Consider the following 24,501-nt stretch of genomic DNA (forward strand, 5'->3'; position numbering starts at 1 on the left):
ACCCACATATTTCTGAACACATGATCTTTGACTCACCAAGAACAAAATAAAGATTTCATGGAAAAATTATTACAGTTCCAAAGTCTATATCAAATCTCTTTAATGTGTAGTTAAATATATCAAAAATGCTCATTCAGATTTGATTTAAAGAAGTATCAGACACTCCACAGAGAACAACTGAACTCACCATTGGCTCATATGTCTCACTGGCCTCCATACATGAGTCTAGAAATATTGCTGATCTGTGTGTGTGTGTGTGTGTGTGTGTGTACAACAAATAACTCTCTATTCTTTTCCTTTTTTTAATTTCTGTGTCATTAATTCTAACTGTGTCTTTTGGCTCAAGTTTCTTCTCAGAATAATTGACCTATTTATGATTTTTTGCATAACAGTTCGTATTTTCAAGTTAAATGTCTTAGGGGCAGTGTACTCACTATGGTCAACAGAGCATTTATAACTCTCATTCTATAAAGAGTCCGTAGAGATGGTTACTATCAATCATTCCCTAATGCATTCTACCTATTTATATGATATTTATAATGATATCAATTTTTCCGCATAACTTTGTACATGTAAGTTTTGTCCGTGTAATTTTGACATGTCCACAATAATGAAGAAGAAATATACTTATTTTATTTAAGAAATAAAGAGAGGCTGTGGCTGGTGAATCCGTTGGTTGGGCATTGTTCTGTGCACCAAAAGGTTGCTGGTTCAATTTCCTGGTCAGGGCACATGCCCTGGTTGTGGACTCAATCCCCGGGGGAATGCAGGAGGCAGCCAATAGAGGTTTCTCTCTCCCTCTCCCTTCCTCTCTCTCTAAAATCAACTTAAAAAGACAAACTTTTTTTCCAAAAGAAATAAGAAGAGAAGAATGTATAAGTAAATTATGGTATATTCATACAGTGGAATACTACTTGCTAATAAGTAGGAGTGAACTATTGATATAGGCAATGACATGAATGAATCTCACCAATAGTTTGCTGAGCGAAACGAATCAGACAGAAAATAACATTGCATAATTCCATTTATATAAAAATAAAAATGCAAAACTAACTTGTGATCATTGAATTTAAAAAGTGATTTGGTCTTGGGATGAGAGAGCTGACTAGAAAGGAGCCGAAGGGGGCTTGCTAGGGTGACGGAAGTCTTCTGTATCTTGCGTTGGGTGGTGGTTACATGGGTGCAAACAACTGTGAGAACTCTCTGAACAGCATTTAAGGTCTGTGCATGTTTATTGTATGTAACGATGTCTCAATTTTTTAAACGTAATAACAAGAGAAATACAAGGAGTCACTGTGTATCCATAATGAATTAACAATTTAAAAAATAAAGTTTGTGCATTTTGTTTTGTTTTGAATTTAAATTACCTTACCAAATTCTTTTCTTCCTGCCTTTCTGGTTCCTCAGAATTACTTATCTATTCCTGTCTAATAAATCACCCCAAAATAGTAGTTTGGAACAATAATAATTATTTTTCCCTGGTTACTATGAGTCAAATAGTCAGGGCAAAGCAAGAATAGTTTATTTCATCACATTTTCTGGAGTCTCAGCTGAAAGACTCAGAATCATCTGAAGTTTTGACTGAGGCAGGAAGATCTGCTTTCATGGAGGCTCACTAATCTGATCGGCAAGTTGGTGCCTTTCCGTGTGGTCTCTCCAGGCATTGGCCTCCCTACAGGGCTGTTGTGTGTCCTCACAACACGGTATCTGGCTTCAATCAGAACGAGAGATTCAGAGATTGAGAAAACATGGTGAAGCCATCCTTTTTATGACACAGCCTCAGAAGTCACTTAGCAACACCTGAGCCTCATTCTGTTCTTTAGAAGGGAGTCACTAGGTCCAGCCCACATTCAAGAGGAGAAAAATTAAGAAAGAGTATCAAACAATCAAAACCATATTTTAAAACCACCATACCCTCCCCTCAATAACGTCATGAACTGTGCTTCCTTGGCTGAGCTCCTAAAGGTTGGTTCCTTTCTTGGTCCTCTTCCTTCTAACACAATACGCTCCATGATTTCAATGAAAACTCCCAAATCTATCCAAAGAGCCCAGACTTCTTTCCTTAGCGCTAGATCTGCAAATGTAACTACCTACCCACATTTCCATTTGAATGTCCCAAATGTACCTCAAATTCACTCTGTCCTTGAACAGAGAAACCAAATAAGATAAACATAAAGTGTCCACAGACTTTAGTGGCAAGATGGTCATTGGTTGCCTTTGCCAAGAGCAATCCCATATAGCAGTTTCAAGAGTTCAGTGAGTTTAAGAGGACAGAGGGGGGAAAGAGGTATAAAAAAATCTGTGGAAAATCTTAGCTATGAGAGGAAAGAAAGAGAAAAGCCTATAGCTAGAGGGATAATATCCTTTTTTGGACAGTTGATCAGATAAGTTCCTTGAGGTGGGAGAATTAGTCAGAAGGAAAGTCCCCGTGTAGACTGAGATGGGAGGAAAGAATGAAAGACTAGATAAAGTGCAGTTGAGTTTGCAGGAGTGGGAGGAAAACATTTGAGAGAACTCATATCTTCTAGGCTCTGTGTATAATCAATATTTTTATTCTAAATGAGGCAGATTTTAGATATAGAGCCATTCTAACTCTACATCCTATCCCACAGCACGTTATTGCTATATCTCATAAGTATAGATAAATTTTAATGAAAATACATTATTTCCTGAAAATTTTCTCTAAAAGAACAAAAACAATTTTCTATGAATTACAATAAGAATAATTTCTAGAATATATGTATGGATATATGTATATATGATACACATATTTATAAGTTACAAAATACTCTTACATATTATATCTTTAAGTCTAACCAAAATGAAGTTGAAATTTCTTCAGAGTGGTTAAGTGACTTGCCCAAGGCGACATTTTTTCTTCTTGCTCTAAGTCCAGATATTCCTGCCAAGGCCCAGGGTAGCAAGAACAGATGCTGATTAGGGTCTAGAGCAGCAATTTTAAACCGGCGCACCGCAAGAATTTTTAAAACATGCAATACCTGACTATTTAGTCAGAAGCACTGATGTCTTTTCCCTAGACCAGTGATGGCAAACCTATGACACGCGTGTCAGAGGTGACACGCGGACTCATTTTTTTGGTTGATTTTTCTTTGTTAAATGGCATTTAAATATATAAAATAAATATCAAAAATATGTCTTTGTTTTACTATGGTTGCAAATATCAAAAAAAATTCTATATGCGACATGGCACCAGAATTAAGTTAGGTTTTTTCAAAATGCTGACATGCCGAGCTCAAAAGGTTCGCCATCACTGGCCTAGACTGTCAAATAAAAAAAAAAAATGGCAACAGTCAACACAATAGCCATCTGGTGTGAATGAATCAAAGTCATACCTACTTTTTGTCAGATCAGCAATAAATATATGTTTTGGTGTGCCGCAGAATTTTAGTAATTAGTTTAAAACGTGCCATGAGATTAAAAGCACCATCAGCCCTAACTGGTTTGGCTCAGTGGATAGAGCGTTGGCCAGCAGACTCAAGGGTCCCAGGTTCAATTCCAGTCAAGGGCATGTACTTGGTTGGGGCACATCCCCAGAGGGGGTGTGCAGGAGGCAGCTGATCAATGTTTCTCTCTCATCGATGTTTCTAACTCTCTATCCCTTTCCCTTCCTCTCTGTAAAAATCAATAAAATATATTTAAAAAAATAAATTAAATAAAAGCACCATCAGGGTAGACACCAGGCTTTCTTAGTCATGATTGGTCCGACACACAGTACAAATAACATTGTGTGGTGTTAATATTGATGAATCATAAATACAGTTTACATACAAGATTCATGAGGATTCAGATCTCTCTGATATAAATAATATTTCTTAAAATCCTAGAATCTCATATTTTCTCTGTGCATTTAAATTTTTGTTTTAAGAATCATCTTGAGCAGTGGTTCTCAGCCTTGGCTGCACATTAGAATCACCTGGGAATCTTTTTAAAATCCTGATTTCTGGGCCTCATCCTCCAGAAATTCTGTTTCTTTGTTGCTAATGTTGTGGCCCCATCCCATAACAAAGAGACAGAATTTCCGGGGGATGAGGCCCAGAAATCAGGATTTTAAAAAGATTCCCAGGTGATTCTAATGTACAGCCAAGGTTGAGAACCACTGATCTTGAGGAACAACAGCCTGGGATACTCTAGATAAATTATAACCAGGTTTTTAAAATAATAACATTAAAGAACACATCAAAGTTATTTTTCAAATCCTATGTGTTGTAAGCAAACTATATGATTTTCACTTTGACCACTAATCTTCCTCCTTAGTTTGAATAGCTGAGTCATTGTCTGACTCTCAGCAGATTGATATCTTTTACCATTTTTATTGTAATGTAAGTTTCCATGGAATTACAAGCCCCTGAACTTGTTTCCATACACAGTCATTACCACATTAAAAGACAGCTTTGACCTTCAGACAAAATCTTGTAGGCCTGGTTCTTTTCTCCAGCCATTCTTCTATGAATTCGCTCTCATTTTTACTCAGTACAAGTGCAAGTGCTAGACTCAGACTGCCTGACTTCCAACCTCCTAATTCTTACCAGCTGTGCGATGTGGACAAGTTCCTTCACCTCTCTCAGCCTCAATTTCCTTTCTGTAACATGTAAATATTAGAAGTACTTGCTTCAGAAGGTTGCTATGAAGTATAAATACAATAGTTCATGAAAACACACAGAACATTCCCTGGCACGGGTAAGTAACCCATAATTGTTAGCTATTATCCTAACCCTGCCCTCTTTTCTTATTCCCTTCCCTTCCCTACGCATTATTGCTCTCTGAAATTTCTCTTTGGCAATTCTGCTTTCATTGTTTCTCCTCCTACACTCTCCACAGAAAAACAGAACCCTCCCTGTCCTTCTCTTTTACTCGCTGCCTGATGCTCTGAAGTTTCAGCTACTGAATTAGTGCTTTACTTCACAATATAATTTTTTCCCCCTCACCACCACCTCTGTATTCTCACCCAACTCTGTAATTCTGGGACTTTTCCAGAATGATCCCTAGAGAAAGATTACTCCCCCCCCCCTCCTCTTCTAGTGGTTTCTGTTTCTTTTGAGTGCCTCATCTGACCTTTGACCCCGCCCCCTGCTTCAGGGAAGTGACCAGAGTCAAATGCTGTCTTTCACCCACCCCCAGCAACAGTGGTTCTCAACCTTCTGGCCCTTTAAATACAGTTCCTCATGTTGCGACCCAACCATAAAATTATTTTCGTTGCTACTTCATAACTGTAATGTTGATACTGTTATGAATCATAATGTAAATATCTGATATGCAGGATGGTCTTAAGCGACCCCTGTGAAAGGGTCGTTCGACCGTCAAAGGGGTCTCGACCCACAGGTTGAGAGCCGCTGTCTTAGAAGGACCTCATTTTATTGTGTAATCTTTTGCTAAGCATCTTGTGAAGGCTGCCTCAAAATAAGCAGGGGATTCACGCTTGGTTTCCCCAGTGGATTTCAAATTATTTCACAGAAGTTACCGAACTGCTGCCACTTTAAAAACAATGTTTTCAGAGGGGACGGGAGGTGGGGAAGTAGAAGAGGGTATGGGGGGATAAATGGTGATGGAAGGAGACCTGACTTGGGGTGGTGAACACACAATACGATATACAGATGATGTGTTATAGAATCGTACACCTGAAACCTATGTAATTTTATTGACTAGTGCCACCCCAATAATTTCAATAAAAAAATTTAAAAACAGTGTTTTAATAATCTAACATTAAGCTAGATTAAAGTTTAACAGAAAAGTGTTCACATTTTTCACATATTAGACTCCCTAAAATATCACTCATGGGATGGTGGATGTCTTTGTTTGGGGCCTAAAATCCTTCTATGTGTTGGGGAATGGCCCCTCACCACCCAGCATGGTTTTGTGTGACTGCTGTCCATGCCAGAACCACAGGAGTTGGCCATCGGACTTGATCAGGGCACTGGTCGTATCCCTGCCCCCTCCCCTGGGTGTAAGGCTCAGGCACGTGCAGGACAAGGCCAAGGCAGGATGCATCAGAGTCCTTCCATCAGGCCTGGGGGAAGGATGCTGGGATGGAAGCGGTCCTCTCTTCCTTCTGGAAGGGAGGCTGCCAGAGGGAGGAATTCTGTCGCCCCACTTGGAGGGAGTCTTTCTATGACACGTGAGAACAAAGCCAATGAGCAAAGAGGCTGGGATGGTCAAAACAAAGGAAGGGGGAGATGTTTCTTGAGTCTCCAAAAACAACGATGCCTGAAGCAAGCTCACTCTCGATCATCACAAGACGAGACTGTCTCGCTCACCACCGCACCATCCTTCTTGGCAGACACCAGAGCTCCATCAATATTCGTTGAGTGGGTAAATGTACACGAAGCCAGGAGACACTCCTCAGGTTTCGTGAGTTATTTCTAACCCTTGAAACTGGAGGTGCTCTGACTGCCGAATGCACCCACCCAGGTAAACCTCAGTATTGCCCAGGAGCACCCTCAGCTCTGCAATTACAGCTCTACAGCAGCATAAGGACAATGTATGGAAGTGACGGGTGAGCCATACATTTATTCCCAAAAAGATAGGAATATTAAAATAACACATTTTCTGTCAAACTGTGTAGGAAGATACGGAGCCATTGTAGGGCAGATAGACATTTTATAAGTTGTCTATTCACAAAACTGTTTAATTTGGCACATGGGGAAATGCCGAGTGCCATTTTAAAATCTGTATCACCTTTAGCTTAATTGTATTTGTACTAGTAGAGCATCATGCTCTACTAGTCTAGTTAGTTATTTATACCTGGAACTTTTGTTGCTCTCTTATTGGCCTAAATCATAAATTAAGTAGTATATTAACAGATACTCGTATGCACTGATTTTTAGCCAGGGATGCAGGTCAGACTCACCTGTAATGCATTTAAAATGTTTTCTTGTAGACATAGGCACCCCTATATTCATTGCAGTGTTATTTACAAGGGCCAAGATATGGAAGCAACCTAAGTATCCATTGATAGGTGAATGGATAAAGATGCAGTGCACATATATTATAAAATATTACTCAGCTACAAAAAAGAATGAAATCTTGCCATTTGTGACAACATGGATGGACCTGGAGGTTATTGTGCTAAATGAAATAAGTCAGAGAAAGATATATCATATGACTTTGCTTATATGTGGAATCTCAAAAACAAAATAAGTAAACAAACAAAACAGAAACAAACTCATAGATACAGAGAACATTTTGATGATTGTCAAATAGGAGGGGTTTTGGGTACTGGATGAAAAAGGGGAAGGGATTAAGATGTACAAATTTCCAGTTATAAAAATAAACATGGGGATATAAAGTATAGCATATGGAATATAGTCAATAATACTGTAATGACTATGTATGGCACCAAATGGGTCCTAGACTTATCAGGGTGATCACTTCATACGTTATATAAATGTCTAATCACATTTATATAAATGTGCTGTAAAAAAGAAGGAACTCTTACCATTTGCAACAGCATGGATGGAACTGGAGAGCATTATGCTAAGTGAAATAAGCCAGTCAATGAAAGAAAAATACCACATGAACTCACTCATTTATGGATAATAAAGACCATTATAAACTGATGAACAAAAATAGATAAGAGGCAGAGCAGCATCAAACAGACTGTCAAACTACAACGGGAAGGCTGGGGAGGATTTGGGGGGGGCGGGAAGCAGGTAAGAGATCAACCAAAGGACTTGTATGCATGCATATAAGCATAACCAATGGACATAAGACACTGGGGGGTAGGGGAGGCCAGGGGAATGTCAAGTGGTGGGGGGGGGGGGGAGGATACATATGTAATACTCTTTGTAATACTTTAAGTAATAAAACAAAATTAAAAAAATTTAAAAAAACCTATGGTACACTGAGTGGATTAGAAAACTGAGGTACATCTACACAATGGAATACTATGCTGCTGTAAAAAAGAAGGAATTCTTACCATTTGCAACAGCATGGATAGAAATGGAGAGCATTATGCTAAGTGAAATAAGCCAGTGAGAAAAAGATAAATATCACATGATCTCACTCATTTGTGGAATATAATGAACAACATAAACTGATGGGAAAAAAAATAGATCCAGAAACATAAAAGCATCAAACAGATTATCAAACCTCAGAGGGAAGACAGGGGAGAGTCGGGGGAGGGACGGGGGTAAGAGATCAACCAAAGAACTTGAGTGCATATAAGCATAACCAATGGACACAGACAATAGAGGGTAGAGAGTGGGGTGAAGGCCTAGGCTGGAGGGCTGGGGTGGGCTGGGAAGAGGACAATGGGAGGGAAAGGAGACATATGTAATATTTTCAACAATAAAGAATTTTTTTAAAAAAGAAAAATTTAGAAATTACAAAAAAAATAAGAAAAAAAATTTAATTAAAAAACAATAGTCCTAGCTGATTTGCCTCAGTGGATGGAGCGTCAGCCTGCGGACTGAAGGGGTCCTGGGTTCGATTCTAGTCAGGGGCACATGCCTGGGTTGTGGGCTTGATCCCCAGTGGGGGGCATGCAGGAGGCAGCTGATCAATGATTCTCTCTCATCATTGATGTTTCTATCTCTCTCTCCCCTCTCCCTTCCTCTCTGAAATCAATAAAAATATATTTTAAAAACAACAACAAATGTTTTCTTTTACTTGGATTTAGTTATGTTCAGGGTAGAGTCTGGGCATTTAGTAGGTTTGAGATGTACCCTTGTGATTAAGTCCTACTCTCAAAACCTGCCCAGGACACACTTCAAGCTAAGTTTCACACCCTTACCATCCTTTAAGGCAATAGGAAGCATTCCTTTGCCAAACACTAACTCTAACTGTATCATTTATTTCCTCTTGGTAGCAATTCCTCAGTTGTGGCTGCCTGTATGAGATTCTTTCTTAAACTCATTTAATAAACATTTATGGAGTGCCTAACATCATCAAGTAACCAAGTAGGCACTGGCGGTAAAAAGGCAGGTTTCTGCTCCCAGGGAGCTCACATTCAACTGGAGGGATGGACACAGACATATAAACATAATGGTAATAAAATGTTACACTTGTGAGGACAGAATTGTGTAAGGCACAGAGGACAAAGTGATTCTATTATAGCATGTCACAACCTAAGGTGCACGGACTGTGTGGTTGGGAACTGGGTGGCATGGCAGGGTGATCATTCATACCTGTGGTTACTCATCTATGAGCTGACTCCAGAATGTGTCAGGTCAGGCCTACTGGTTCGGACTTGCCTCACCGGATCACCCAGCCAGCAGCGCCTTCCCTGTGCCTAGTCCTTGAAGACAATCCTTCTTAGTTTCACTTTTTTGCTCCTCTTCCCCAGGGTAGTAAGGGGATAATCAGACCAGGACAAGGTAAGGAGGGGGTGACTGACTATAACAACCCAACTTGATGGCCAGCCGCTAGGAGGTCAGCCTTCTCTCAGGTTCCCGAATACTGAAGAGCCATAGTCTTGCTGGCGTTCATAAACCCTAGGCCTGTCAATCTTTTGCAACTTTCTTCAACATCTATTTTTTTTAACTCAGCCATATTTTTTTGTCAATAAAAAATCTACAATAAACAATTCATCATGTAAATTTTGGAAAAAGGTATTTTTCAGTATCATGCACTACCATTACCAAGTTAAAGCAATGGTTTAAGTTTTGTTCCTAAAAGCTTTAATAATCCATATTTTAAATAAAAATAATTTAATTTTCTTGTACATCCTGTTTAGGGAGAATATAGGAAGTAACACAAGAGGAGAAAAGAGAGGAAATGTGAAATGTTTAGTGAAGTGAGTTGTTTGAGTTTTAATAAGAATAAACCAGCACCTAGGAAAGACTCATTGAGATGGTGTGAGCAGTTGCTTGGGGGCAGCGAGACATAGGCGATATGTTCCTCCTCTTCCAATTTTTCCATTGTCCTCTAAAAGGCCATCACATTATAATGTTTTTAAAAAAACACCTGCCCTAACCAGTTTCGCTCAGTGGATAGAGCGTCGGCCTGAGGACCAAAAGGTCCCAGGTTCGATTCCAGTCAAGGGCATGTACCTTAGTTGTGGGCACATCCCCAGTAAGAGGTGTGCAGGAGGCAGCTGATCAATGTTTCTAACTCTCCATCCCTCTCCCTTCCTCTCTGTAAAAATAAAATAAAATAAAATCAATAAAATGTATTTTTTAAAAATTTTTAAAAACTTAGTTTCAAAAGGACCTCACTCCAATTATTCCACAAGTTAACATTTTTGCTCCCTTCTTTTCTATGAGATAAAATGTTTCTATTAATGTACTAATTTCTATGATAGTCTTTCTTCTATGGGTGCTCATCTAGAAGAGAAATGAATTATGCCATTAAATGGAATAGATATTTACCAATGATGGTCATTTGTCAGATTTCCAGTTTATACTAACTTTCAAAGTGACAGCTGACTTGTCACTCTTCTCCAACATCCAAAGAGAGTCCACAGTCCCGGTCACGGGCCACGCCTCCTGTGTATAAATACAAGGTTTACTTGAAAGGTCTACCTCAAGCCCACCATCTCTGTGAAGATTTTCCTAGCCACCCAAGCCATTGAGCTACTTTTTTAAAAAAAACTTCTATAGCATTATATGTATCACATAAGTTTTATTTATATGATCTTACATTCTATTTTTTTATATAGTAGACTTTACTTATAAAGCATTATTGGTTAGCTACTGTGTGCTAGGAACTGTGTTAGCACAAGGAGAATTGAATAGGACAGACTATAATAGAGTGTAATAAATAATAGCCGTTTCTAAATATGCACAGTTCTTTGAAAATCCAGAAAGAAAATACCTCACTCTTTGCCCATCCACATTGCCATCCACATTCCACTCCACACATTGACTGCACCCCAGGAAGTTGCTGTAGGTCTTTTAGAATCCAGAGCACCCACTGGTATAGTGGCTGGAGGTAGGACAAGCTTGCTTGCTCCTTCTCCCTTCAAGTTTCACCTATAAGGAAGGGTAGCAGGCTGAGTCAGGGGCTGCTTCCTCGGAAGGCTTATTTAGGGCCCCTTGGTGCTCTTAGTTGATGGCATGTTCCTTTTCCCCAGTTTCTTCCTTCCATGCAGCCAGCTAGACTGCAGTAGGATTTGGGATGATGACCAGGAGCTGTGGCGTGGCCATGATGACCAGCCTGGGCTTTGTGATCCAGCTGAGAATCACACTGCAACCTGCAAGGGTGTCTGGGTCCAAGTCCAGTTAGCAATTTCCCACATGTCCTGTGTTTATATCCCTCAAGAAACTCATGAGGAAGGGTGACTGTGGTTTGAAGTAGATCTGTACACCCCTTTCGTAATACTATCAATCGTGTCTCCAATTTCTTACATTGGCCATTTTGGATAGAAATTGGACCTTAGATTTTTTTTTTTAATTTATTTTTATTACAGGAAGTATTACAGATGTCCCCACCCCCATTGATGCCCTCCTCCCCGCTCCAGGAAAAAGGAACAAAACTTTGATCTGTATTTTTGTGTCTCTGTTTTTGAACCATTCTTTTTAAGATAAGATTGCCTGATTGCCTTTTGTAAACTGTCCTGTGGAATCTTGAGAAACTGTGGTTTTAGAATGCATTCTCACCACACACCCCCCTTCTAAGCCACCACAGGGAAAACGATTGTAATGATAAAACAGTGTTAGAGGGCTATCACTGTTGACTAATCTCCCTTCAACAATCAGAATGATGGAGTAAAACTTTGGTCCTAAATAACAATGTTGTTTTACCACATCACTTTTGCTACTATCATGTCTTCAAATAAAAGATAACATGGAATTTGGGTAAACAAAGAGGCAGATAAAATAAAAGTTTTCCAAACTATATTGACAACAGCTTTCTTTGGATTAAATATATATATATGAGTACTAAACTCTAAGCAAGGGAAAAGATTTTCACAGAGATCACAGCTTTTTTACTGATATGACCAAAGTGAGAAAGAAAACAAAAGTAGAACTTGTGTGAGATTCTGTGCAGTGTAAGAGATTCGTTCTGCTTCCTGTGAAGGCTACTTCTTCCCCCAAACAACATCTTCCTTGGAACACAGTCCAACTGACATGGATTATGGTGGGTACATCCATGTGTACATCTGAGTAGACTAACAGACAATAGGGATGTTTTAATTCCTCCCTTCCAGAGCTATCCATTCTGTTGAATACCTTCAACTCTGTATGAGATGCTGTATGATTATGAAGGAGATGAAAAGACAAAGAATCTGATTTAATTTTCATTCCTCTCAAAAGAAGTCAAATGCCTTTCAAGTTTCTATGTATCGTAAAATAATGTTTCTTTCACTCCAGAATCTATCTCTGGACTAAAACTGCCTAGTTATTTAACCATGAACTTGAAAACTAAACTTCAGATTGGGGAAAAAATATGCTGTGTACCCAGAAAGTCCAGAGGACAGTTAAGGAGGAAAAATTAAATTTCTTAAAGTTAGTGGTTTAGCTTCTATTTTGTAGCAATGAAATTTTGTATGTGATGTTGCATAACGGCGGTGCTTTTTGGAGTGGTGTGGGAGGTGAAGTAGAAAGTCTCTTCCCGCGTTGTGCCTCTAACTAGGCTCTGCAAGCACCCTAGCGTCTAAAGGTGTCAGGACATTCTGTTCATTTTGTCGAGAAAAGAAATCTTGCCACTATGTGCACAATCGTGTGAATGAATATTCAGCACCTCCAACTCAGATTCACGGCTAATGATCTAGATTCTGAATTTTCAAGGGCAAATTGCACGGCCTCCTTCTAGCATGCTGCCTTTCCTTTTTAGCAGTTTCATCATTTGTTCACACTTCCAGGAGAAGAAAGAACGAAGATGAAACATAAATTCACCAACTTATTTCAACTAAGTCCTTAATCTTGCCCAGGTCTCTGGTTCCAAGAGAGCTTGTAGAAGAGCTCTGTTAAGAAGCAAAATTTAACTGAGTAAATTTAAAGATCTAATTGGCTTTGTTAAATGATTCATGAATTGAGCAGCAGCTCATCTAGCAAGCAGGGAGACCCTCCAAGGGGTTAAACAAGGTGGAAGGCTTTTATAGAAAAGAGGGTGAGGGGAGGAAGTCATCAGCAAGAGAAAAATATAAATTCACTGGAGGAAAGTAAGAGTTCAGGTGAAGACAGTTTCTCATTGGTTGAACCCTGGTATTTCCATTGGCTGGGCTTGTTGCTGGGCAAGAGGAAAACCTCCCTTCCTCCTGCTGGAGTGGTAAAGTAGCTGCACTTCCTGTTTGGGGATGCAAGGGGTGTCTCCTCCTCTTGGGTCTATAACTGCTGTCTTCTTGTTTGGAGTAATCGACAGCTTCCTGTTTCAGGTAATTGACCTTGAGTGGTAGGCATGAGAGGTCCCTCCACAGACCTTCCCTACTCCAATTTTAGTTCAGGTTGCCTTTATTAATTTTCGCAGCATGGAGCCCTCAAGGGGAGCCATCAGAAAACATAACATTGTCACACCTGGACAAACTGTGATCTCTTCATACAAAAAGACAGCAACCTAAGGAAATATTTCATGGCACTGTAATAAACAAACAAACAAATACAAAAATAATAAATAAATGCCTGACTGAATCAGGATCCAACCATCAGAAGGTTTCAATTACCCATGTGCTGAGCATCAGCAGAGAGACTGTAACACTGTGTGTGTGTGTGTGTGTGTGTGTGTGTGTGTGTGTGTGTGTGTGGAGAGAGAGAGAGCCTAAGAGGGGTAAACAACTGAATTTGGTCTGCTGCCTCCTTCAACAGGTAGCCTTGAACTAAGGGGCACAAAATTTGGTTTGTTCTTGAGAAGTCTTTTGTCTGATTTGCTGGGATCACTTTATAGGGCCTCTTCAGAGGCATTTGGAACTAAAGTCGGTATTTCTGATGCTGTATGGGTGTAGTCACCAGAAACTGAAAACACACCCCTGCAGAGCTTTTATTTACTGATGACAGTTTAAGGAACACAGAGCCCAAAGCAAAACTGTGGAGTACACGCCCTCACCGGTTTGGCTCAGCAGATGGAGCATCGGCCTGCAAACCGAAGGGTCCCGGGTTCGATTGCGATCAAGAGCATGTACCTTGGTTGCAGGCTCCTCCCTGGCCCAGGCCCTGGTCAGGTCTCATGCAGGAGGCAACCAATCAATGTGTTTCTCTCACATAATATTTCTCTCTGTCTTTTCCTCTCTCTCCCACTCTCTCTAAAAATCAATGGGAAATATCCTGGGGTGAGGATTAAAAACAAACAAAACAAAACAAAAACTGTGAAGTACATGAGGCTTCTCTTGACACAGACCCACCTTTGAATCCTCCTCTATCCTAATAGTACCATGGCCCCTGCTCCCCACTCCCCATGTATAGCAAATAAGCACTTGAAAAGATGTGCAATGTCTTGGTCATTAGGGAAATGCAAAATAAAACCATAAGGTAGATCACTACATACCCATTAGGATGGCTAAAATGAAAAAGATGGAGTATTCAAAGGGATGACAAGAATGTGGAGGAATTCTTATATACTATTGTTAGGTATGCAAGATAGCACAAACTTCTTAAAAAGTTTAATATACACGTACCATATGACCCAGCCAAAGAGAAATGAAAGCTTATATCCATACAAAGATGTGTACATAAATGTTCATGGCAACTTCATTTATAACAGTCCTAAAGTGGAAACAACCACAGGGAAGAACTGCAAAATAATTAGTCCAAGAGAAACTATCCAGACAAAATAAGTACACACAGTGCTAAGAAACCCTAGAAAGAAATGTGCACTAACCTATAGTGGCAGAAAGCAGACCAGTGGTTTCTTGGAGATGGCAATGGAACTGAGGAGGGGCAGGAGAGATGAACTGCAAAGAGAGGAAAAGTTTTTAGAGAGTGATGGATATGTTCATTATCTTGATTATGGTGATGATTTCATAGGTGTAAACATATGTCAAAACTTATTACATTTCTGCTTTTAAGATTCTCTCTTTGTCTTTAAGCTTTGGCATTTTAATTATGATGTGTCTTGGTGTGGGCCTCTTCGGGTTCATCTTGTTTGGGACACTCTGCATTTCCTGGACTTGTAAGCCTATTTATTTCACCAGGTAGGGGAAGTTTTCTGTAATTATTTCTTCAAATAGGTTTTCTCTCTCCCTCTCTCTCTTTCCCTCTCTCCCTCTCTCCCTCTCTCCCTTTCTCCCTCTCTCCCTCTCTCTCTCATCTCCTTCTGATGCCCCCATGATGCAAAACAGCAATGGAGCACCCATCTGACTGTCAGCTAATTTATCAACAGAAACTTTGCAGGCCAGAAGGGAGTGGTAAGAAATAGTCAAATTCAAGATTACTATACCCAGCAAAGCCATCATTTAGAATTGAAGGTCAGATAAAGAGCTTCACAGACAATGAAAAGCTAAAGGAGTTCATTACCACCAAACTAGTATTATGAAATGTTGAAGGGTATTCTTTAAGAAGAAAAAAAAAGATAAAAATATGAATAATACAATGGCAATAAATACATATCTATCAACAATTGAATCTAAAAATCAAAATAAATGAACAAGCAATCTAATGAACAAAATAAACTGATGAATAAAATAGAACTAGAGGCATGGAAACATGAAACAGATAGATGAATCTCAGAGGGAAGGGGAGATGGGGGCAGGAAGAGATTAACCAAAGAACTTATATGCATATATGCATTACCTATGGACACAGACAATAGGGTGTTGAAGGCCTGGGGCTGGGGTAGGAAGAGAGAACCAGGTGGAACTGGGCAATGAGGGTAAAAAAGGGGGAGATCTGTAATACTCTCAACAATAAAGATTTTAAAAAATAAAAAATAAAACAAAAAATAACTTATTAAATTATATACTTATAATATGTACTATTTATTATATGTCAATCATATCTCAATAAAGCTGTTAAAAATGAAAAAAATAGGTAGATATGATCAGTATTTGTAGTTTAAGTGGAGCCTGAAGAACAATCAATATTTAACCAAGATAGTATTTAAAGATCAGGTGTGTAGAATAAATTAGTGATAATGCCCTGAAAGTGTGAGTTCAACCTTCAAATAATGTCTAACATTTTTCATGGCTACTGCAAGAAAGTTTCCTGATTTATTTTTACTTCATCTTTACTAGGTTGTAAACAAGGTATATTTATTTTCTTGGTGACCAATGAAACCCTGGCCATTTCCTCTCAAGCACTCTTTCAACCATGAGAGCTCTGCCTTCCATGTCCTGTGATGTTCCACTAAAAGAAATTTGTGAACTTAAGACAGAAATCACATGTATCACATATTTCATTTTGAGATGGCTGCAAATGAATTTTTCCTTGTCTACCAGTTTTACAGTATTAAATAAGTCTTCATTTCTTTATTTATCCTTGAACACACCATATAACTTTAATCATCCACATGTGTGAGCCATTGTCAACATAATACCAAAAAGAAATAAGAAAAAAATGATCAGGAAAATATATTTTAATGTTATTTTAATGTGCTGGGATTTAGCTTCTAAATTTCTTGAAACAGAAAATTTGAAGATACAATGGCTAGTCCATTAATTCCCTAAAATATCTTTCTAAGAGAAATACCATGGGCTTCTGATACAAGATTATGATTAAGCATATGCATTTGCCTATCTTTCCCAAGACCCTATTTAATTGGCCATAAAAAAGTGTAAAAAATAAAGAAGAAAGAAAGAAAGAAAGAAAGAAAGAAAGAAAGAAAGAAAGAAGGAAGGAAGGAAGGAAGGAAGGAAGGAAGGAAGGAAGGAAGGAAAGAAGGAAAGAAGGAAAGAAAGAAAGAAAGAAAGAAAGAAAGAAAGAAAGAAAGAAAGAAAGAAAGAAAGAAAGAAAGAAAGAAAGAAAATCTATAAGAGTAGAGAGAAAGGGGGAGGAATCATCCACATATGAAAAAAATCAACAAATATCTAGACATTGGGAAGACGAAGGGAGAATGTTAACAGGAGTAGTAGCCATGGTTACCCCCCCAAAAGAAGGGTTGTGAGGCAGGATTTCAAGTAGAGCTGTAGGTAGACTCTGCAGGTAAGAGAGGGCAAAGTTCAGTGGTGGCCCTGAAAACTGGGAACTTAACTAAAGATCTCTTTAGAGAACAGTTGTGCCCATCATCCCTATCTCCACCTCCACTCTTTAATGCAGAAAAATCCCTTCATTCCTTCCTGAAGTCTATCCCCACACTCTTTTATAAAGAAATGAAACAAACTGAGATTACTACGGTAGCAGATCATGCTCAAGAGTAAAGTTTCCCCAATTCTGGAAGCTGGAAGTCACCAGAAGTCTGCCAGTCATGTATCCTGTCCCTTTGTCTAAGTATGAACAGGCACCCAAGGATCACAGAATCTCGATATATAAAAGCCAAAGTGATTGGTCCACCCACCGACTAGTCAACTGGCCAACCGGCCAGTAGCTATGACGTGCACTGACCACCAGGGAGGCAGACGCTCAACACAGGAGCGGAAACCACAAGTATGGAAACATGGAACAGACTGATGAATCTCAGAGGGAAGGAGGAGGGGGGAGGGCAGGAAGAGATTAACCAAAGATCTTATATGCATACTAGAGGCCCGGTGCATGGATTTTCGCACCAGTGGGGTCCCTCAACCTGGCCTGTGGGGATCGGGCTGAAACCAGATCTCCGACATCCTCCGAGGGGTCCTGGATTGCTAGAGGGTGTAGGCCAGGCTGAGGGACCCCACTGGTGCATGAATCCGTGCACCAGGCCTCTAGTGTATAAGTAAAATCAACAGGACAAAACAGAAGGTTGCAAATGAACAGCCCTCAAAAGGAACAGGGAGAATCTCAGAAACAGAAGAGAAGTAGCTAAAAATTTTAATCAGTGTCCTCACAGCTATCAATAAAGATATGGCATCCAAAACATAAGAACTGGAAGCCATCAAAGCAGCAGATTAGAACAAGAGGTCTGATGATTCAGAGAGAGAATGAGCGAGAGATCGCCCATATGACTGAATAAGTGGCACTAAAAGGGGGGAGAAATAACTTGGAAAAAGGACTTATTCAATAAGTATTTATTCAATGAATTCAAAACAAAATATCAGATTCTGAATTGAAGCAAATTTCCTCTAGCTGACTTGGAATTAGCAAATCATAGGCCACAGAGAAAAATTAGAGTAATAACAATAGATGATTAGAGAACAAGAAGTGGAACATACAATCCAGGGATGTTTGTATAGAATTTTTTTATAGTGCTTTGATACTTTGAAAGGATTCCAACAGTGTTCATCAATCCACTTGTTGGGGTCTTCGTAAATACATGAAGACTTTTAAAATAGCACTATATTCTGAAGTCTATTTTTAATATCATTGGACAAAGATGGTCTATTATTGGCATAGGATATTTCTTACTTAGAGCAATCAGAATTAATGCTATACATTTGAAGACAGGTTTCTTAGTGTAGCTTTATCCAAGATTTATAGAGTTACAACTGAGCATAGTATATTCTAGTCAATTCTCATTTAACTCCCAATTTTAAGAAGGTGTAGCCGTGGTTAATATACACTAACATTGTATATACACGGATATACAAAGAAATACAGTTTCTTTATTTCATTGTAATTGTTCAGATTTTTTTTCCTGAGTCCCACATTGTTAAGGAATTAGAGCTATGTGGGGTGGCTGGTGGCTACATATTTTGCCCAATCTGCAGATGTTTATCCTGTCCAATCATTTGCAGTCTTTTCAGATCACTCACCTCCTTCTTGGATGACCTCAGGTAAGTGCTCAGGCATGCAGAAGTCAGCTCTGTCCTTCTGGGTGTAGGAAAGAGGCCTGAGGCTACTGCATCCTTAATAGATGCTTAGGAGAGATGCAGGGAGTGGAACTGCTTTCTGGACTGGTGACTGCTGAGGTGTGACAAATGCTACCTGGCTTTTGAACCTGGTGGGCGTGGGTACGGGAGGCAGCCAACTGATCAATGTTTCTCTCTCACATCAATGTTTCTCTCTCTCTCTCCCTCTCACTTCTTCTCTCTCTAAAAAATCAATGAAAACATATTTTAATCACTTTCTTTATCTTTTAATCTTGCTAATGGCACATTTCTCCCAACATGTCTAAGCCACAAATTCTGCCCTCAGAGAAATTTGTATGTAATGTCCCTTATGTAATCAGTCACTAAACCATACATATTTTTCCTCTGAAATGTGTCTCATGGTCCTCTTGTTCCTCTTTTCTATCGTCTTCATCTCCTTACATCTGAATCACAGCCGGAGTAGTTCAATGCCCCACCCCCTCTACACTGCCCTCATTCTGTCGCTAAGAGCACAACATCATCTTCACTTATTTCTTGACCCCAATATTGCTGGTGCTCAATCAATATTATTAGATATATTTCAGTTTCCCAGTCCCCACACGGAAGTGTCTGAGCAGCATAGGAACTGCATCCACAGGGAGGGAGAGAGGACCATCTCTAACATCAATGTTACTTCCCTCATGTGGAGCAGCCCTCAGTGCTGGCCCTCACTCCCACTTACTGCCCTGACAGCCTCAGAACACTGGGTTGGGTGGATCACCCTTTGGATCATTCTGGCATCTTTTTAAACTTCTTTTTTTCATCTTTCTACGGATGCCTTATAGGTGCATAGTAATGCCTTTGTGCCTTTGCCTTCAGTGTTTTGTGCCAGTCATATAGTTCATCCTAAGAACGTTGCCCTTGTTATTAATTCCATCCTGCTACTAGTATGTCTTGAAATATTGAAAAAGCAATGTTAAGGAATGGTGATGCGATTATTTTAAAGATACAGAGTAATTTCATGAATGGCCGTTTTCCTGACAAAGGGGGAGGGGAGAACGAGCAGAGTGTTCAGTTTCTAGGCTCCAGCACCAGTTCCCCTTCAGAAAAACCCCCATTCAACTTTTCTCAGGACAGCCTTCTGTGGCCACTCATTGTGAAGGACACAGAACACTGCTTAAATCTCTTCAGAGAAGGAGTGGCCGTGTGCTCAGATGGTACAACTGTTGGTAAATAAGCTAGGTTATGTATTTTGAATGAAGGGAAATCTTTCATGCCTACTGGCTCCCTGGGTTGCTGGGGATAGAAAGCAGGCAAGACTTTAACCGGAAGCTTGCTCTTTTCTAAAGAGCAATGCGGTAAAGAAGGAGATGGAGACTGGGAACTGCTGGAGCGGAACTGGCTGCGGTCCCCAGTGTCAGGGGTCCTCTGCGAGCCCCCCAGGCAGCTTCCGTCTGGTAGAGAGCTGCTCTATTGTCCTTTTGTGCACTCTCGTGCTTTTCCCACTCTTTCTTAGCAAGATTTTTAATATGTAAGCAATGTAAACATCCTACAGGGGAAAATAACAGAAATAAAGATTTTTTTAAAATCAACAAAGTCTGTCACTTCTACCCAGTCACCATAAACCACTTCTAGGTCTTTATTTCTCTCATGCATATGGCATATGACTCAATAATACTCTACCCTCTAAGAAATGTTAGTTGGATAACAGAAAATAATTGAATGGTTAAAGGCTATACTCATATACTTACATCCATTTGTGCTCTGATTTTTTTTCTACTTCAACAAAACCATCTTATTTTTTTAATATTGGTAGATAGTCATTGCTTTCATTTTATGGTTTTGAAAAGTTCCATGGAGTGGCTATAACACAATTTACTTAATAATACCTATAGACTTGGGGAATGTTGACATTTTTCTTGATTTTATTATTATTATTATTATTATTATTATTATTATTGATAACACTGTGATAACATGCTTAGTCCACATTTTGTGGTCCATTTCTTGATAGATTCTCCTGATAAGGGGTAGAGAAACTTTTGTTTCCCTGTAACGGGACAGATAATTAGTATTTCTGGCTTTGAAGGCCTTATGGTCTCTGCCTCAGCTACTCAGCTCTGCTGCTGTAGTTAAAACAGTTATAAGCCACACATAAGAGAACAAGCATGCCTATGTTTAAGTAAAACTTTATGTATGTGCAATGAAATCTGAACGTATTTAGTTTTCGGAGGGTCATGAATTTGATTTTGTTTCAACCATGTAAAAAATGTAGAACCATTATCAGTCCACAAGCTGCACAAAAGTTGGCAGCAGGCTGGATCTGGCCGGCTGGCCTACAGTTTGCTCTATCGCCCAGGGATTTCTGGGTCAAACGATGTGCCATCGGTCAAGTCCTTGCTGGTAATTCTGATGGTTGGTTACCTTCAACTATAGTTCTTCGTTGTTAAATTTCTGCACTCAGGCATTTCAATAGTCAGCGTTCCCATCCTGGATCACATAATTATCAAGCGACTTTGGCCAAAGAACCACTCTTGGAGTTTATGATGTCTGGCCGGTAACTTGGAGTGACAAGACTGTAGGAGAGGTCATCTGATCCAACCTCCTGCGGTGGCCGTCTGAAGCAAGAGCAGTTAGAAGGTGACAGAAAGGGCTCTCCAGGATTTCATCACCCAACCTTAAGCTTCCCAACTCAAGCACATCTCGCTCTAATGCTTCCGTTGAGCCTGAGCACACCTGGCCCTCTGCCACCTTCAGACACAGAGATAATTATGAAGTTAATCTCTCTGCATTTCTTTCTCTATCCTGGGCTGATAATGGTGAACAAGAACTATTTCCTTTTGTGGATTGTGAAACTGAAGTACAAATGTGCCTTTTCTCTGCTAGGATGGTGACTCAGAGGAAAGGAAAACCACGTCCATTGCCTCCAGGGATAACTGTCAGGATCATATTCATATTTATTAAGCATCTACTGGTTGGATGCCACAGAGTGAGGCACAATGGCAATTAGTCCCATTCATTACTATATATTTTTATTTTTCCCCCCAACTTATTAAATTGTAGCCTGAGTGATTAGATTGCTTCGGGACGTAAGTATAGAATTTAAAATATTCAATTAGGACACAGAACGAGGCAGCAGCAGTTAAAATGCTGTGTATTAAAATATCAGCTTTACCATACAATTCTCCAAATCTGGGAGGGGCAGATGATAAGATGTTCTGAAGGCCAGAGGACTTGGTCAGACCAGGAAGGACAGCCCCTTGCAAGAAGAAAACCTTTCCCCAGCTCCCTGCAGATGGCATTTGCAGGGAGCTTATCTCATCGGCCAGTTTTCTAAATTATTTCTTCATTTTAAGATATGAAGCACAGTTCTCGTTCATAGTCCAGAAAGTTAATAGTTTTCAAATCAGAGTGCTCATTCAAGAACTCTAGCTTATATAATCCCTCCACCAGCAGGTTCTATGTATTTTTATGGGATGTTTGTATAACGTAGGTAATCAATTACACATGAAGAAAATAGCCATTTCTCTTCATTGGAATGTCATAGAATCTAAGGCCAAAGTTGCTCATGGCTGAGGGTCACTAATGGGTAGAGTGTTATTTCACTTTATTCCACAGTCTGGGGGGTAAGGTAAGGAGGGGGGGTTACTTGTCTTTATCTTTAAAAATAAGAGAAGAAAAGAAATCAAACGTGGGCTCAGTCATTATGTGACTGGTTCTAAGTCATACAGGGCTATTTAGGCTGCAGAGAAAAGAGGTAAATTCAAAATGGCTTTGACCAGATTTTTTAATGTTCTTCCAAAAACAGGATGAGCTGTAATATGGACAAGTATAAAATGATACACCTTCAGGGAAAAGAAAAGTCAACAAGAATACATATGCAATGTAGGAAAGGATCACCGATTAGACCTCAGAACAATAGGAAAGAACTTGGGCTCATGTTCAACAATAAACTGACTTACATCAAAACGATGTTCCTGGAAGGTAAGCCAATGTAGATTTAGGATATTTTGATGTTTGCCATCATGTCATAGGTTCAAAAAGCATTCTTTGTTAAACAGCATGATTCTAAAACAGCACTCGAGGATATCACCTGGAGAGTCTTTAAAACAAAGACTCTGGCGCCCAACACTGTAAATATGATATAGTCAGCTCTTGAGAAAGGTCCCAAGAATCTGCGTTTTGAAGGCGCTGGCACATGGTTCCTATGCAGGTTGCTTTCCGGAGCACACGCTGTGACCTAGAGGGTGATGAATTCCTTCCAGTCCCTCTGCGTGGGGCTCAGGTGTTGACCGTTAGTGTCCGTGCTGCTGACTGTCCGTTGAGTGATCTGCTTACTGGGCTTTGCACAGACCTCAGAATGAAGAGAAACTACATTCATGTGCAGGCCACCCACTTCCGTCTTTCATTCCTTTAACCAATATAACTCTATTAAAACAACTGCTCAGACGACATGCTCAAATGATCTGACCATTTCTCTGTTCTCTAAGCTCCTTGAACAGGGGGAGAGTTTTGTTCACCCTCGTGGCCTTAGTGCTTAGCACGGTGGAGTTCGATTATATGTTTTATTTTTGGAATTTTGGGATGCTAAGTACATTATTGATTTTTAATGTTATAAGATATGGTGTGACATATAACATATCTGTATTTAAAGGAATAGAAATCTCTGAGTAACAAGTTCCATTTATATTCAATCTTTATCACCATGAATGGAAACCCTTTTCTCACTTACTCTTGTGCTTGGCATTCACCCAATTCTACCTGCTCTACCTCTTTTCTTCAGTCACATAATCATTAAGCCCACATTTGATTTCTTCTCTTCTTTTATTTGTAAAGATAAAGACAAGCCCACATTTGATTCCTTCTCTTTTATTTATAAAGTTAAAGACAGGCAACCCCCCTCCTAATCTGACTTTTGAGCCATTTCAGATTACCTTCACAGCTGATTACAATTGATCACAGAGAAGGTATTAATTGCCTTCTTAAAAACAGCACTGCGTTTCCTCCCCTTCCTCCAGCCAGGTTTAAACCTGTCTTCTCTCAAGAAACAACTGCTTTCAGTTTCTTCGTGCTGTGATGCTGTGGCCACTTTTACATCTAGCTCCTACGGTCCTAGGCCTCAGGCTTTCTTCTTTCTTTTTCTCTCTCTCTCTCTCTCTCTTTCACACACACACACACACACACACACACACACACACACACACACACACTGAAGCATACACTATTTGCTTCTGCACATTCCTATTCTTCTCTTGTCCACTCTAGTTAAACATCTTCTTACCCACTTATCAACTTCATTTGGGTGTTACCTTGTATGTTATTTTTCAGATAATGTATAAGCTTTCCCCTTATTTTGAGGTTGTAACTTAATGGAATTTCTCCTTCTGCCATGAACATTTTATGTTTAAACCAAGCGAAATTCTTTCAAATCAAGTTCTACTGTGGTTTCCTCAAAAAGGCAATCTTTGCTCACCACCGAGTTTGAGCTTCATTGAACTGTTGCGTTTCTTAAGTTGCCATGGCATGCTGCAGGAAAAAAAAAGTTATATCCCCCGGAGATAGATGAGTGATGTTGGAGAGCTGTTTCCTTTAGGGACCAGAATGCTGAGGGGCAGTTGTACTTTCTTCAGTTATATGAAGAGCTTTGGAGGAAGACACAATGTTACTAGTTATCCATGTCTAGCAAGAATAAATACGAGAAATAAAATAAATAAAAATGAATAAAATAAATAAGGGTTTAAGTTAGAGAGCTGCAAGTTTAACAGCAGGAAGAACTCGGCTGCAACAGTCACCTGAGGATGAGACTAGCAAAC

General features: G+C 39.6%; 1 long non-coding RNA gene across 1 annotated transcript in view; it reads right to left on the reverse strand.

Annotated features, from left to right (window-relative positions):
• Positions 1-10,172: 10,172 nt before the first annotated feature.
• LOC118651154 overlaps positions 10,173-24,501 on the reverse strand; it is a 51,628-nt gene continuing 37,299 nt past the window's right edge. The window contains exons 2-4 of the long non-coding RNA XR_004966127.1: positions 14,710-14,782; positions 10,771-10,928; positions 10,173-10,442 (exon numbers count right to left, since the gene is read on the reverse strand). This is a non-coding gene — a long non-coding RNA (uncharacterized LOC118651154). The remainder of the gene's footprint in view (positions 10,443-10,770; positions 10,929-14,709; positions 14,783-24,501) is intronic.

The sequence above is a fragment of the Myotis myotis genome, unplaced genomic scaffold, assembly GCF_014108235.1.
Source record: "Myotis myotis isolate mMyoMyo1 unplaced genomic scaffold, mMyoMyo1.p scaffold_m19_p_3, whole genome shotgun sequence".
NCBI lineage: Eukaryota > Metazoa > Chordata > Mammalia > Chiroptera > Vespertilionidae > Myotis > Myotis myotis.